Below are 12,632 nucleotides of genomic sequence, written 5' to 3'. Positions count from 1 at the left end.
TCCCACTGCTTGAAAAGTAGGCTCTTCAATAGCGATAATATGGTCATTTTAGAGGTAAAATGGACAGAACGAGATAGAGGACTGGTTAAGGCATCTTAGGTAACAGGAGAAGCTGTGATGGCCGAGAGGTTAAGGCGTTGGATTCGAAATCCAATGGGGTCTCCCCGCGCAGGTTCGAACCCTGCTCACAGCGCTTTGACAAACCAGTCTTTTTTTGCAACATGTCATTGGGGAGTTGATATGGATAATGTCCTTAATCCGTGGACTTGTCCTTTGATTCAGGTGCTCAGAGTATATCTTCCAAGACAAAGAGTTAAACAGGCTCTTCAGAACAGATCCTTCTGGTTGTGAGATAGTCGAGCTGTTAAGGACTGCAAGATAACAGAGAAAATTTTGATGGCAGAGTGGTTAAGGCTTTGGACTTGAAATCCAATGGGGTCTTCCTGCGCAGGGTTGAAATCTGTTCGCAGTTCTATGACAAACCAGTATTTTTTAACATATCCTTGGTGACTTGATATGGATAATCTCTTTAAGACATGGACTTGTCCAGTGATTCAAGTGCTCAGAATACTTTTGTCTTTGTGTGAGCTAATTGAGAAAGTTGTGATGGCCGAGTGTTTAATACGTGATTTGGCGTAATAAGATCAATATGTCGGGCCATCAAGTTTACCATTTTACACCAATGATGTCTGTTTCCAAATCCCAAACCCTTTACTTGCATTCCAACAGCTGCAATGGCCGATTCTTTAGACGTTGGACCTGAATATCAATGGGGTCTCGCCACCCATGTTTTAACATTGCTCGAAGCGAATAGCCCACTTGTTCTTTCTCCTCATCACTTTGCTTAGATTCATACTGCTGCGATGGCCAAGTGGTTTAAGCTTTGCAAATGAACTCCAGTGTTGTCTCCCCATACAGTTTTTACAACTGCTTGCATCGCATTGACAAACCAGTCTTTATTTGTAAAATAGCATTGGTGACTTGATATTGATGAAGTGCTTAATGCATAGACTTGTCCTTTGATTCAAGTGCTCAGAATATGTATTCCTTGAAAAACAGTTCAGATAGGCTCTTCAGTAGACAGTCTCGTCTTTACAGAAGTAATATTGACAGAATGAGATAAATCGACTGGTTAAGCCCTGGTAGTCAACATAGCAAGCTGTGATGGCCGAGTGGTTAAGGCGTTGGACTTGAAATCCAATGGGGTCTCCCAGCAGTTTCGAACCCTGCTCACAGCGCTATGACTAACCATTTATTTTTTTACATATCCTTGGTGACTTGATATGGATAATGTGCTTAATCCGTGGACTTGTCCTTTGATTCAGGTGCTCAGAATATATATTGATGTCTGTTTCCAAATCCCAATCCCCTTACTTGTATTCCAACAGCTGCAATGGCCGAGTTCTTTAGACGTTGGACCTGAATTTCAATGGGGTCTCCCCACCCATGTTCTTACCTTGCTCGAAGCATATAGCCCAATGCTGCTTTCTCCTCATCACTTTCCTTAGATTCCCACTGCTTGAAAAGTAGGCTCTTCAATAGCGATAATATGGTCATTTTAGAGGTAAAATGGACAGAACGAGATAGAGGACTGGTTAAGGCATCTTAGGTAACAGGAGAAGCTGTGATGGCCGAGAGGTTAAGGCGTTGGATTCGAAATCCAATGGGGTCTCCCCGCGCAGGTTCGAACCCTGCTCACAGCGCTTTGACAAACCAGTCTTTTTTTGCAACATGTCATTGGGGAGTTGATATGGATAATGTCCTTAATCCGTGGACTTGTCCTTTGATTCAGGTGCTCAGAGTATATCTTCCAAGACAAAGAGTTAAACAGGCTCTTCAGAACAGATCCTTCTGGTTGTGAGATAGTCGAGCTGTTAAGGACTGCAAGATAACAGAGAAAATTTTGATGGCAGAGTGGTTAAGGCTTTGGACTTGAAATCCAATGGGGTCTTCCTGCGCAGGGTTGAAATCTGTTCGCAGTTCTATGACAAACCAGTATTTTTTAACATATCCTTGGTGACTTGATATGGATAATCTCTTTAAGACATGGACTTGTCCAGTGATTCAAGTGCTCAGAATACTTTTGTCTTTGTGTGAGCTAATTGAGAAAGTTGTGATGGCCGAGTGTTTAATACGTGATTTGGCGTAATAAGATCAATATGTCGGGCCATCAAGTTTACCATTTTACACCAATGATGTCTGTTTCCAAATCCCAAACCCTTTACTTGCATTCCAACAGCTGCAATGGCCGATTCTTTAGACGTTGGACCTGAATTTCAATGGGGTCTCGCCACCCATGTTTTAACATTGCTCGAAGCGAATAGCCCACTTGTTCTTTCTCCTCATCACTTTGCTTAGATTCATACTGCTGCGATGGCCAAGTGGTTTAAGCTTGCAAATGAACTCCAGTGTTGTCTCCCCATACAGTTTTTACAACTGCTTGCATCGCATTGACAAACCAGTCTTTATTTGTAAAATAGCATTGGTGACTTGATATTGATGAAGTGCTTAATGCATAGACTTGTCCTTTGATTCAAGTGCTCAGAATATGTATTCCTTGAAAAACAGTTCAAATAGGCTCTTCAGTAGACAGTCTCGTCTTTACAGAAGTAATATTGACAGAATGAGATAAATCGACTGGTTAAGCCCTGGTAGTCAACATAGCAAGCTGTGATGGCCGAGTGGTTAAGGCGTTGGACTTGAAATCCAATGGGGTCTCCCCGCGCAGTTTCGAACCCTGCTCACAGCGCTATGACTAACCATTTATTTTTTTACATATCCTTGGTGACTTGATATGGATAATGTGCTTAATCCGTGGACTTGTCCTTTGATTCAGGTGCTCAGAATATATATTGATGTCTGTTTCCAAATCCCAATCCCTTACTTGTATTCCAACAGCTGCAATGGCCGAGTTCTTTAGACGTTGGACCTGAATTTCAATGGGGTCTCCCACCCATGTTCTTACCTTGCTCGAAGCATATAGCCCAATGCTGCTTTCTCCTCATCACTTTCCTTAGATTCCCACTGCTTGAAAAGTAGGCTCTTCAATAGTGATAATATGGTCATTTTAGAGGTAAAATGGACAGAACGAGATAGCGGACTGGTTAAGGCATTTTAGGTAACAGGAGAAGCTGTGATGGCCGAGAGGTTAAGGCGTTGGATTTGAAATCCAATGGGGTCTCCCGCGCAGGTTCGAACCCTGCTCTCAGCGCTTTGACAAACCAGTCTTTTTTGCAACATGTCATTGGGGAGTTGATATGGATAATGTCCTTAATCCGTGGACTTGTCCTTTGATTCAGGTGCTCAGAGTATATCTTCCAAGACAAAGAGTTAAACAGGCTCTTCAGAACAGATCCTTCTGGTTGTGAGATAGTCGAGCTGTTAAGGACTGCAAGATAACAGAGAAAATTTTGATGGCAGAGTGGTTAAGGCTTTGGACTTGAAATCCAATGTTGTCTTCTTGCGCAGGGTTGAAATCTGTTCGCAGTTCTATGACAAACCAGGATTTTTTAACATATCCTTGGTGACTTGATATGGATAATCTCTTTAAGACATGGACTTGTCCAGTGATTCAAGTGCTCAGAATACTTTTGTCTTTGTGTGAGCTAATTGAGAAAGTTGTGATGGCCGAGTGGTTAATACGTGATTTGACGTAATAAGATCAATATGTCGGGCCATCAAGTTTGCCATTTTACACCAATGATGTCTGTTTCCAAATCCCAAACCCTTTACTTGCATTCCAACAGCTGCAATGGCCGATTCTTTAGACGTTGGACCTGAATTTCAATGGGGTCTCGCCACCCATGTTTTAACATTGCTCGAAGCGGATAGCCCACTTGTTCTTTCTCCTCATGACTTTGCTTAGATTCATACTGCTGCGATGGCCAAGTGGTTTAAGCTTTGCAAATGAACTCCAGTGTTGTCTCCCCATACAGTTTTTACAACTGCTTGCATCGCATTGACAAACCAGTCTTTATTTGTAAAATAGCATTGGTGACTTGATATTGATGAAGTGCTTAATGCATAGACTTGTCCTTTGATTCAAGTGCTCAGAATATGTATTCCTTGAAAAACAGTTCAAATAGGCTCTTCAGTAGACAGTCTCGTCTTTACAGAAGTAAAATTGACAGAATGAGATAACCGACTGGTTAAGGCCTGGTAGTTAACATAGCAAGCTGTGATGGCCGAGTGGTTAAGGCGTTGGACTTGAAATCCAATGGGGTCTCCCCGCGCAGGTTCGAACCCTGCTCACAGCGATATGACTAACCATTTATTTTTTTTTACATATCCTTGGTGACTTGATATGGATAATGTGCTTAATCCGTGGACTTGTCCTTTGATTCAGGTGCTCAGAATATATATTGATGTCTGTTTCCAAATCCCAATCCCCTTACTTGTATTCCAACAGCTGCAATGGCCGAGTTCTTTAGACGTTGGACCTGAATTTCAATGGGGTCTCCCCACCCATGTTCTTACCTTGCTCGAAGCATATAGCCCAATGCTGCTTTCTCCTCATCACTTTCCTTAGATTCCCACTGCTTGAAAAGTAGGCTCTTCAATAGTGATAATATGGTCATTTTAGAGGTAAAATGGACAGAACGAGATAGCGGACTGGTTAAGGCATCTTAGGTAACAGGAGAAGCTGTGATGGCCGAGAGGTTAAGGCGTTGGATTTGAAATCCAATGGGGTCTCCCCGCGCAGGTTCGAACCCTGCTCTCAGCGCTTTGACAAACCAGTCTTTTTTTGCAACATGTCATTGGGGAGTTGATATGGATAATGTCCTTAATCCGTGGACTTGTCCTTTGATTCAGGTGCTCAGAGTATATCTTCCAAGACAAAGACATAAACAGGCTCTTCAGAACAGATCCTTCTGGTTGTGAGATAGTCGAGCTGTTAAGGACTGCAAGATAACAGAGAAAATTATGATGGCAGAGTGGTTAAGGCTTTGGACTTGAAATCCAATGTTGTCTTCTTGCGCAGGGTTGAAATCTGTTCGCAGTTCTATGACAAACCAGTATTTTTTAACATATCCTTGGTGACTTGATATGGATAATCTCTTTAAGACATGGACTTGTCCAGTGATTCAAGTGCTCAGAATACTTTTGTCTTTGTGTGAGCTAATTGAGAAAGTTGTGATGGCCGAGTGTTTAATATGTGATTTGGCGTAATAAGATCAATATGTCGGGCCATCAAGTTTACCATTTTACACCAATGATGTCTGTTTCCAAATCCCAAACCCTTTACTTGCATTCCAACAGCTGCAATGGCCGATTCTTTAGACGTTGGACCTGAATTTCAATGGGGTCTCGCCACCCATGTTTTAACATTGCTCGAAGCGAATAGCCCACTTGTTCTTTCTCCTCATCACTTTGCTTAGATTCATACTGCTGCGATGGCCAAGTGGTTTAAGCTTTGCAAATGAACTCCAGTGTTGTCTCCCCATACAGTTTTTACAACTGCTTGCATCGCATTGACAAACCAGTCTTTATTTGTAAAATAGCATTGGTGACTTGATATTGATGAAGTGCTTAATGCATAGACTTGTCCTTTGATTCAAGTGCTCAGAATATGTATTCCTTGAAAAACAGTTCAAATAGGCTCTTCAGTAGACAGTCTCGTCTTTACAGAAGTAAAATTGACAGAATGAGATAACCGACTGGTTAAGCCCTGGTAGTTAACATAGCAAGCTGTGATGGCCGAGTGGTTAAGGCGTTGGACTTGAAATCCAATGGGGTCTCCCCGCGCAGTTTCGAACCCTGCTCACAGCGATATGACTAACCATGTATTTTTTTTACATATCCTTGGTGACTTGATATGGATAATGTGCTTAATCCGTGGACTTGTCCTTTGATTCAGGTGCTCAGAATATATATTGATGTCTGTTTCCAAATCCCAATCCCCTTACTTGTATTCCAACAGCTGCAATGGCCGAGTTCTTTAGACGTTGGACCTGAATTTCAATGGGGTCTCCCCACCCATGTTCTTACCTTGCTCGAAGCATATAGCCCAATGCTGCTTTCTCCTCATCACTTTCCTTGGATTCCCACTGCTTGAAAAGTAGGCTCTTCAATAGTGATAATATGGTCATTTTAGAGGTAAAATGGACAGAACGAGATAGCGGACTGGTTAAGGCATCTTAGGTAACAGGAGAAGCTGTGATGGCCGAGAGGTTAAGGCGTTGGATTCGAAATCCAATGGGGTCTCCCCCGCGCAGGTTCGAACCCTGCTCTCAGCCCTTTGACAAGCCAGTCTTTTTTGCAACATGTCATTGGGAGTTGATATGGATAATGTCCTTAATCCGTGGACTTGTCCTTTGATTCAGGTGCTCAGAGTATATCTTCCAAGACAAAGAGTTAAACAGGCTCTTCAGAACAGATCCTTCTGGTTGTGAGATAGTCGAGCTGTTAAGGACTGCAAGATAACAGAGAAAATTTTGATGGCAGAGTGGTTAAGGCTTTGGACTTGAAATCCAATGTTGTCTTCTTGCGCAGGGTTGAAATCTGTTCGCAGTTCTATGACAAACCAGTATTTTTTAACATATCCTTGGTGACTTGATATGGATAATCTCTTTAAGACATGGACTTGTCCAGTGATTCAAGTGCTCAGAATACTTTTGTCTTTGTGTGAGCTAATTGAGAAAGTTGTGATGGCCGAGTGTTTAATACGTGATTTGGCGTAATAAGATCAATATGTCGGGCCATCAAGTTTACCATTTTACACCAATGATGTCTGTTTCCAAATCCCAAACCCTTTACTTGCATTCCAACAGCTGCAATGGCCGATTCTTTAGACGTTGGACCTGAATTTCAATGGGGTCTCGCCACCCATGTTTTAACATTGCTCGAAGCGAATAGCCCACTTGTTCTTTCTCCTCATCACTTTGCTTAGATTCATACTGCTGCGATGGCCAAGTGGTTTAAGCTTTGCAAATGAACTCCAGTGTTGTCTCCCCATACAGTTTTTACAACTGCTTGCATCGCATTGACAAACCAGTCTTTATTTGTAAAATAGCATTGGTGACTTGATATTGATGAAGTGCTTAATGCATAGACTTGTCCTTTGATTCAAGTGCTCAGAATATGTATTCCTTGAAAAACAGTTCAAATAGGCTCTTCAGTAGACAATCTCGTCTTTACAGAAGTAAAATTGACAGAATGAGATAACCGACTGGTTAAGGCCTGGTAGTTAACATAGCAAGCTGTGATGGCCGAGTGGTTAAGGCGTTGGACTTGAAATCCAATGGGGTCTCCCCGCGCAGGTTCGAACCCTGCTCACAGCGATATGACTAACCATGTATTTTTTTACATATCCTTGGTGACTTGATATGGATAATGTGCTTAATCCGTGGACTTGTCCTTTGATTCAGGTGCTCAGAATATATATTGATGTCTGTTTCCAAATCCCAATCCCTTACTTGTATTCCAACAGCTGCAATGGCCGAGTTCTTTAGACGTTGGACCTGAATTTCAATGGGGTCTCCCCACCCATGTTCTTACCTTGCTCGAAGCATATAGCCCAATGCTGCTTTCTCCTCATCACTTTCCTTAGATTCCCACTGCTTGAAAAGTAGGCTCTTCAATAGTGATAATATGGTCATTTTAGAGGTAAAATGGACAGAACGAGATAGCGGACTGGTTAAGGCATCTTAGGTAACAGGAGAAGCTGTGATGGCCGAGAGGTTAAGGCGTTGGATTTGAAATCCAATGGGGTCTCCCGCGCAGGTTCGAACCCTGCTCTCAGCGCTTTGACAAACCAGTCTTTTTTGCAACATGTCATTGGGGAGTTGATATGGATAATGTCCTTAATCCGTGGACTTGTCCTTTGATTCAGGTGCTCAGAGTATATCTTCCAAGACAAAGAGTTAAACAGGCTCTTCAGAACAGATCCTTCTGGTTGTGAGATAGTCGAGCTGTTAAGGACTGCAAGATAACAGAGAAAATTTTGATGGCAGAGTGGTTAAGGCTTTGGACTTGAAATCCAATGTTGTCTTCTTGCGCAGGGTTGAAATCTGTTCGCAGTTCTATGACAAACCAGTATTTTTTAACATATCCTTGGTGACTTGATATGGATAATCTCTTTAAGACATGGACTTGTCCAGTGATTCAAGTGCTCAGAATACTTTTGTCTTTGTGTGAGCTAATTGAGAAAGTTGTGATGGCCGAGTGTTTAATACGTGATTTGGCGTAATAAGATCAATATGTCGGGCCATCAAGTTTACCATTTTACACCAATGATGTCTGTTTCCAAATCCCAAACCCTTTACTTGCATTCCAACAGCTGCAATGGCCGATTCTTTAGACGTTGGACCTGAATTTCAATGGGGTCTCGCCACCCATGTTTTAACATTGCTCGAGCGAATAGCCCACTTGTTCTTTCTCCTCATCACTTTGCTTAGATTCATACTGCTGCGATGGCCAAGTGGTTTAAGCTTTGCAAATGAACTCCAGTGTTGTCTCCCCATACAGTTTTTACAACTGCTTGCATCGCATTGACAAACCAGTCTTTATTTGTAAAATAGCATTGGTTACTTGATATTGATGAAGTGCTTAATGCATAGACTTGTCCTTTGATTCAAGTGCTCAGAATATGTATTCCTTGAAAAACAGTTCAAATAGGCTCTTCAGTAGACAGTCTCGTCTTTACAGAAGTAAAGTTGACAGAATGAGATAACCGACTGGTTAAGGCCTGGTAGTTAACATAGCAAGCTGTGATGGCCGAGTGGTTAAGGCGTTGGACTTGAAATCCAATGGGGTCTCCCCGCGCAGGTTCGAACCCTGCTCACAGCGCTATGACTAACCATGTATTTTTTTACATATCCTTGGTGACTTGATATGGATAATGTGCTTAATCCGTGGACTTGTCCTTTGATTCAGGTGCTCAGAATATATATTGATGTCTGTTTCCAAATCCCAATCCCCTTACTTGTATTCCAACAGCTGCAATGGCCGAGTTCTTTAGACGTTGGACCTGAATTTCAATGGGGTCTCCCCACCCATGTTCTTACCTTGCTCGAAGCATATAGCCCAATGCTGCTTTCTCCTCATCACTTTCCTTAGATTCCCACTGCTTGAAAAGTAGGCTCTTCAATAGCGATAATATGGTCATTTTAGAGGTAAAATGGACAGAACGAGATAGCGGACTGGTTAAGGCATCTTAGGTAACAGGAGAAGCTGTGATGGCCGAGAGGTTAAGGCGTTGGATTTGAAATCCAATGGGGTCTCCCCGCGCAGGTTCGAACCCTGCTCTCAGCGCTTTGACAAGCCAGTCTTTTTTTGCAACATGTCATTGGGGAGTTGATATGGATAATGTCCTTAATCCGTGGACTTGTCCTTTGATTCAGGTGCTCAGAGTATATCTTCCAAGACAAAGAGTTAAACAGGCTCTTCAGAACAGATCCTTCTGGTTGTGAGATAGTCGAGCTGTTAAGGACTGCAAGATAACAGAGAAAATTTTGATGGCAGAGTGGTTAAGGCTTTGGACTTGAAATCCAATGTTGTCTTCTTGCGCAGGGTTGAAATCTGTTCGCAGTTCTATGACAAACCAGTATTTTTTAACATATCCTTGGTGACTTGATATGGATAATCTCTTTAAGACATGGACTTGTCCAGTGATTCAAGTGCTCAGAATACTTTTGTCTTTGTGTGAGCTAATTGAGAAAGTTGTGATGGCCGAGTGTTTAATACGTGATTTGGCGTAATAAGATCAATATGTCGGGCCATCAAGTTTGCCATTTTACACCAATGATGTCTGTTTCCAAATCCCAAACCCTTTACTTGCATTCCAACAGCTGCAATGGCCGATTCTTTAGACGTTGGACCTGAATTTCAATGGGGTCTCGCCACCCATGTTTTAACATTGCTCGAAGCGAATAGCCCACTTGTTCTTTCTCCTCATCACTTTGCTTAGATTCATACTGCTGCGATGGCCAAGTGGTTTAAGCTTTGCAAATGAACTCCAGTGTTGTCTCCCCATACAGTTTTTACAACTGCTTGCATCGCATTGACAAACCAGTCTTTATTTGTAAAATAGCATTGGTTACTTGATATTGATGAAGTGCTTAATGCATAGACTTGTCCTTTGATTCAAGTGCTCAGAATATGTATTCCTTGAAAAACAGTTCAAATAGGCTCTTCAGTAGACAGTCTCGTCTTTACAGAAGTAAAATTGACAGAATGAGATAACCGACTGGTTAAGGCCTGGTAGTTAACGTAGCAAGCTGTGATGGCCGAGTGGTTAAGGCGTTGGACTTGAAATCCAATGGGGTCTCCCCGCGCAGGTTCGAACCCTGCTCACAGCCCTATGACTAACCATGTATTTTTTTACATATCCTTGGTGACTTGATATGGATAATGTGCTTAATCCGTGGACTTGTCCTTTGATTCAGGTGCTCAGAATATATATTGATGTCTGTTTCCAAATCCCAATCCCCTTACTTGTATTCCAACAGCTGCAATGGCCGAGTTCTTTAGACGTTGGACCTGAATTTCAATGGGGTCTCCCCACCCATGTTCTTACCTTGCTCGAAGCATATAGCCCAATGCTGCTTTCTCCTCATCACTTTCCTTGGATTCCCACTGCTTGAAAAGTAGGCTCTTCAATAGTGATAATATGGTCATTTTAGAGGTAAAATGGACAGAACGAGATAGCGGACTGGTTAAGGCATCTTAGGTAACAGGAGAAGCTGTGATGGCCGAGAGGTTAAGGCGTTGGATTTGAAATCCAATGGGGTCTCCCCGCGCAGGTTCGAACCCTGCTCACAGCGCTTTGACAAACCAGTCTTTATTTGCAACATGTCACTGGGGAGTTGATATGGATAATGTCCTTAATCCGTGGATTTGTCCTTAGATTCAGGTGCTCAGAGTATATCTTCCAAGACAAAGAGTTAAACAGGCTCTTCAGAACAGATCCTTCTGGTTGTGAGATAGTCGAGCTGTTAAGGACTGCAAGATAACAGAGAAAATTATGATGGCAGAGTGGTTAAGGCTTTGGACTTGAAATCCAATGTTGTCTTCTTGCGCAGGGTTGAAATCTGTTCGCAGTTCTATGACAAACCAGTATTTTTTAACATATCCTTGGTGACTTGATATGGATAATCTCTTTAAGACATGGACTTGTCCAGTGATTCAAGTGCTCAGAATACTTTTGTCTTTGTGTGAGCTAATTGAGAAAGTTGTGATGGCCGAGTGGTTAATATGTGATTTGACGTAATAAGATCAATATGTCGGGCCATCAAGTTTGCCATTTTACACCAATGATGTCTGTTTCCAAATCCCAAACCCTTTACTTGCATTCCAACAGCTGCAATGGCCGATTCTTTAGACGTTGGACCTGAATTTCAATGGGGTCTCGCCACCCATGTTTTAACATTGCTCGAAGCGAATAGCCCACTTGTTCTTTCTCCTCATCACTTTGCTTAGATTCATACTGCTGCGATGGCCAAGTGGTTTAAGCTTTGCAAATGAACTCCAGTGTTGTCTCCCCATACAGTTTTTACAACTGCTTGCATCGCATTGACAAACCAGTCTTTATTTGTAAAATAGCATTGGTGACTTGATATTGATGAAGTGCTTAATGCATAGACTTGTCCTTTGATTCAAGTGCTCAGAATATGTATTCCTTGAAAAACAGTTCAAATAGGCTCTTCAGTAGACAGTCTCGTCTTTACAGAAGTAATATTGACAGAATGAGATAAATCGACTGGTTAAGCCCTGGTAGTCAACATAGCAAGCTGTGATGGCCGAGTAGTTAAGGCGTTGGACTTGAAATCCAATGGGGTCTCCCCGCGCAGTTTTGAACCCTGCTCACAGCGCTATGACTAACCATTTATTTTTTTTACATATCCTTGGTGACTTGATATGGATAATGTGCTTAATCCGTGGACTTGTCCTTTGATTCAGGTGCTCAGAATATATATTGATGTCTGTTTCCAAATCCCAATCCCCTTACTTGTATTCCAACAGCTGCAATGGCCGAGTTCTTTAGACGTTGGACCTGAATTTCAATGGGGTCTCCCCACCCATGTTCTTACCTTGCTCGAAGCATATAGCCCAATGCTGCTTTCTCCTCATCACTTTCCTTGGATTCCCACTGCTTGAAAAGTAGGCTCTTCAATAGTGATAATATGGTCATTTTAGAGGTAAAATGGACAGAACGAGATAGCGGACTGGTTAAGGCATCTTAGGTAACAGGAGAAGCTGTGATGGCCGAGAGGTTAAGGCGTTGGATTTGAAATCCAATGGGGTCTCCCCGCGCAGGTTCGAACCCTGCTCACAGCGCTTTGACAAACCAGTCTTTTTTTGCAACATGTCATTGGGGAGTTGATATGGATAATGTCCATAATCCGTGGACTTGTCCTTTGATTCAGGTGCTCAGAGTATATCTTCCAAGACAAAGAGTTAAACAGGCTCTTCAGAACAGATCCTTCTGGTTGTGAGATAGTCGAGCTGTTAAGGACTGCAAGATAACAGAGAAAATTATGATGGCAGAGTGGTTAAGGCTTTGGACTTGAAATCCAATGTTGTCTTCTTGCGCAGGGTTGAAATCTGTTCGCAGTTCTATGACAAACCAGTATTTTTTAACATATCCTTGGTGACTTGATATGGATAATCTCTTTAAGACATGGACTTGTCCA

The 12,632-nt window shown here is 42.3% G+C and overlaps 17 non-coding genes across 17 annotated transcripts; all 17 read left to right on the top strand.

Moving 5' to 3' along the window:
• Positions 1-111: 111 nt before the first annotated feature.
• On the top strand, positions 112-193 carry trnas-cga. Its single transcript has one exon. It is a non-coding gene; the product is annotated as a tRNA-Ser (tRNA).
• Positions 194-1,158: 965 nt separating this feature from the next.
• On the top strand, positions 1,159-1,238 carry trnas-uga. Its single transcript has one exon. It is a non-coding gene; the product is annotated as a tRNA-Ser (tRNA).
• Positions 1,239-1,621: 383 nt separating this feature from the next.
• On the top strand, positions 1,622-1,703 carry trnas-cga. The gene has a single exon. It is a non-coding gene; the product is annotated as a tRNA-Ser (tRNA).
• A 964-nt stretch (positions 1,704-2,667) lies between these two features.
• On the top strand, positions 2,668-2,749 carry trnas-uga. The gene has a single exon. It is a non-coding gene; the product is annotated as a tRNA-Ser (tRNA).
• A 381-nt stretch (positions 2,750-3,130) lies between these two features.
• trnas-uga lies at positions 3,131-3,211 on the top strand. Its single transcript has one exon. It is a non-coding gene; the product is annotated as a tRNA-Ser (tRNA).
• A 963-nt stretch (positions 3,212-4,174) lies between these two features.
• trnas-uga lies at positions 4,175-4,256 on the top strand. Its single transcript has one exon. It is a non-coding gene; the product is annotated as a tRNA-Ser (tRNA).
• A 385-nt stretch (positions 4,257-4,641) lies between these two features.
• trnas-uga lies at positions 4,642-4,723 on the top strand. Its single transcript has one exon. It is a non-coding gene; the product is annotated as a tRNA-Ser (tRNA).
• Positions 4,724-5,687: 964 nt separating this feature from the next.
• On the top strand, positions 5,688-5,769 carry trnas-uga. The gene has a single exon. It is a non-coding gene; the product is annotated as a tRNA-Ser (tRNA).
• Positions 5,770-6,153: 384 nt separating this feature from the next.
• Positions 6,154-6,236, top strand: trnas-cga. The gene has a single exon. It is a non-coding gene; the product is annotated as a tRNA-Ser (tRNA).
• Positions 6,237-7,198: 962 nt separating this feature from the next.
• On the top strand, positions 7,199-7,280 carry trnas-uga. Its single transcript has one exon. It is a non-coding gene; the product is annotated as a tRNA-Ser (tRNA).
• A 382-nt stretch (positions 7,281-7,662) lies between these two features.
• Positions 7,663-7,743, top strand: trnas-uga. Its single transcript has one exon. It is a non-coding gene; the product is annotated as a tRNA-Ser (tRNA).
• A 962-nt stretch (positions 7,744-8,705) lies between these two features.
• trnas-uga lies at positions 8,706-8,787 on the top strand. Its single transcript has one exon. It is a non-coding gene; the product is annotated as a tRNA-Ser (tRNA).
• Positions 8,788-9,170: 383 nt separating this feature from the next.
• On the top strand, positions 9,171-9,252 carry trnas-uga. The gene has a single exon. It is a non-coding gene; the product is annotated as a tRNA-Ser (tRNA).
• A 964-nt stretch (positions 9,253-10,216) lies between these two features.
• Positions 10,217-10,298, top strand: trnas-uga. Its single transcript has one exon. It is a non-coding gene; the product is annotated as a tRNA-Ser (tRNA).
• Positions 10,299-10,681: 383 nt separating this feature from the next.
• Positions 10,682-10,763, top strand: trnas-uga. The gene has a single exon. It is a non-coding gene; the product is annotated as a tRNA-Ser (tRNA).
• Positions 10,764-11,728: 965 nt separating this feature from the next.
• trnas-uga lies at positions 11,729-11,810 on the top strand. Its single transcript has one exon. It is a non-coding gene; the product is annotated as a tRNA-Ser (tRNA).
• Positions 11,811-12,194: 384 nt separating this feature from the next.
• Positions 12,195-12,276, top strand: trnas-uga. The gene has a single exon. It is a non-coding gene; the product is annotated as a tRNA-Ser (tRNA).
• Positions 12,277-12,632: the final 356 nt, after the last annotated feature.

This window comes from Oncorhynchus gorbuscha, linkage group LG08 (genome assembly GCF_021184085.1).
Source record: "Oncorhynchus gorbuscha isolate QuinsamMale2020 ecotype Even-year linkage group LG08, OgorEven_v1.0, whole genome shotgun sequence".
Classification (NCBI taxonomy): domain Eukaryota; kingdom Metazoa; phylum Chordata; class Actinopteri; order Salmoniformes; family Salmonidae; genus Oncorhynchus; species Oncorhynchus gorbuscha.
This window is presented reverse-complemented; position numbering and strand designations above follow the sequence as displayed.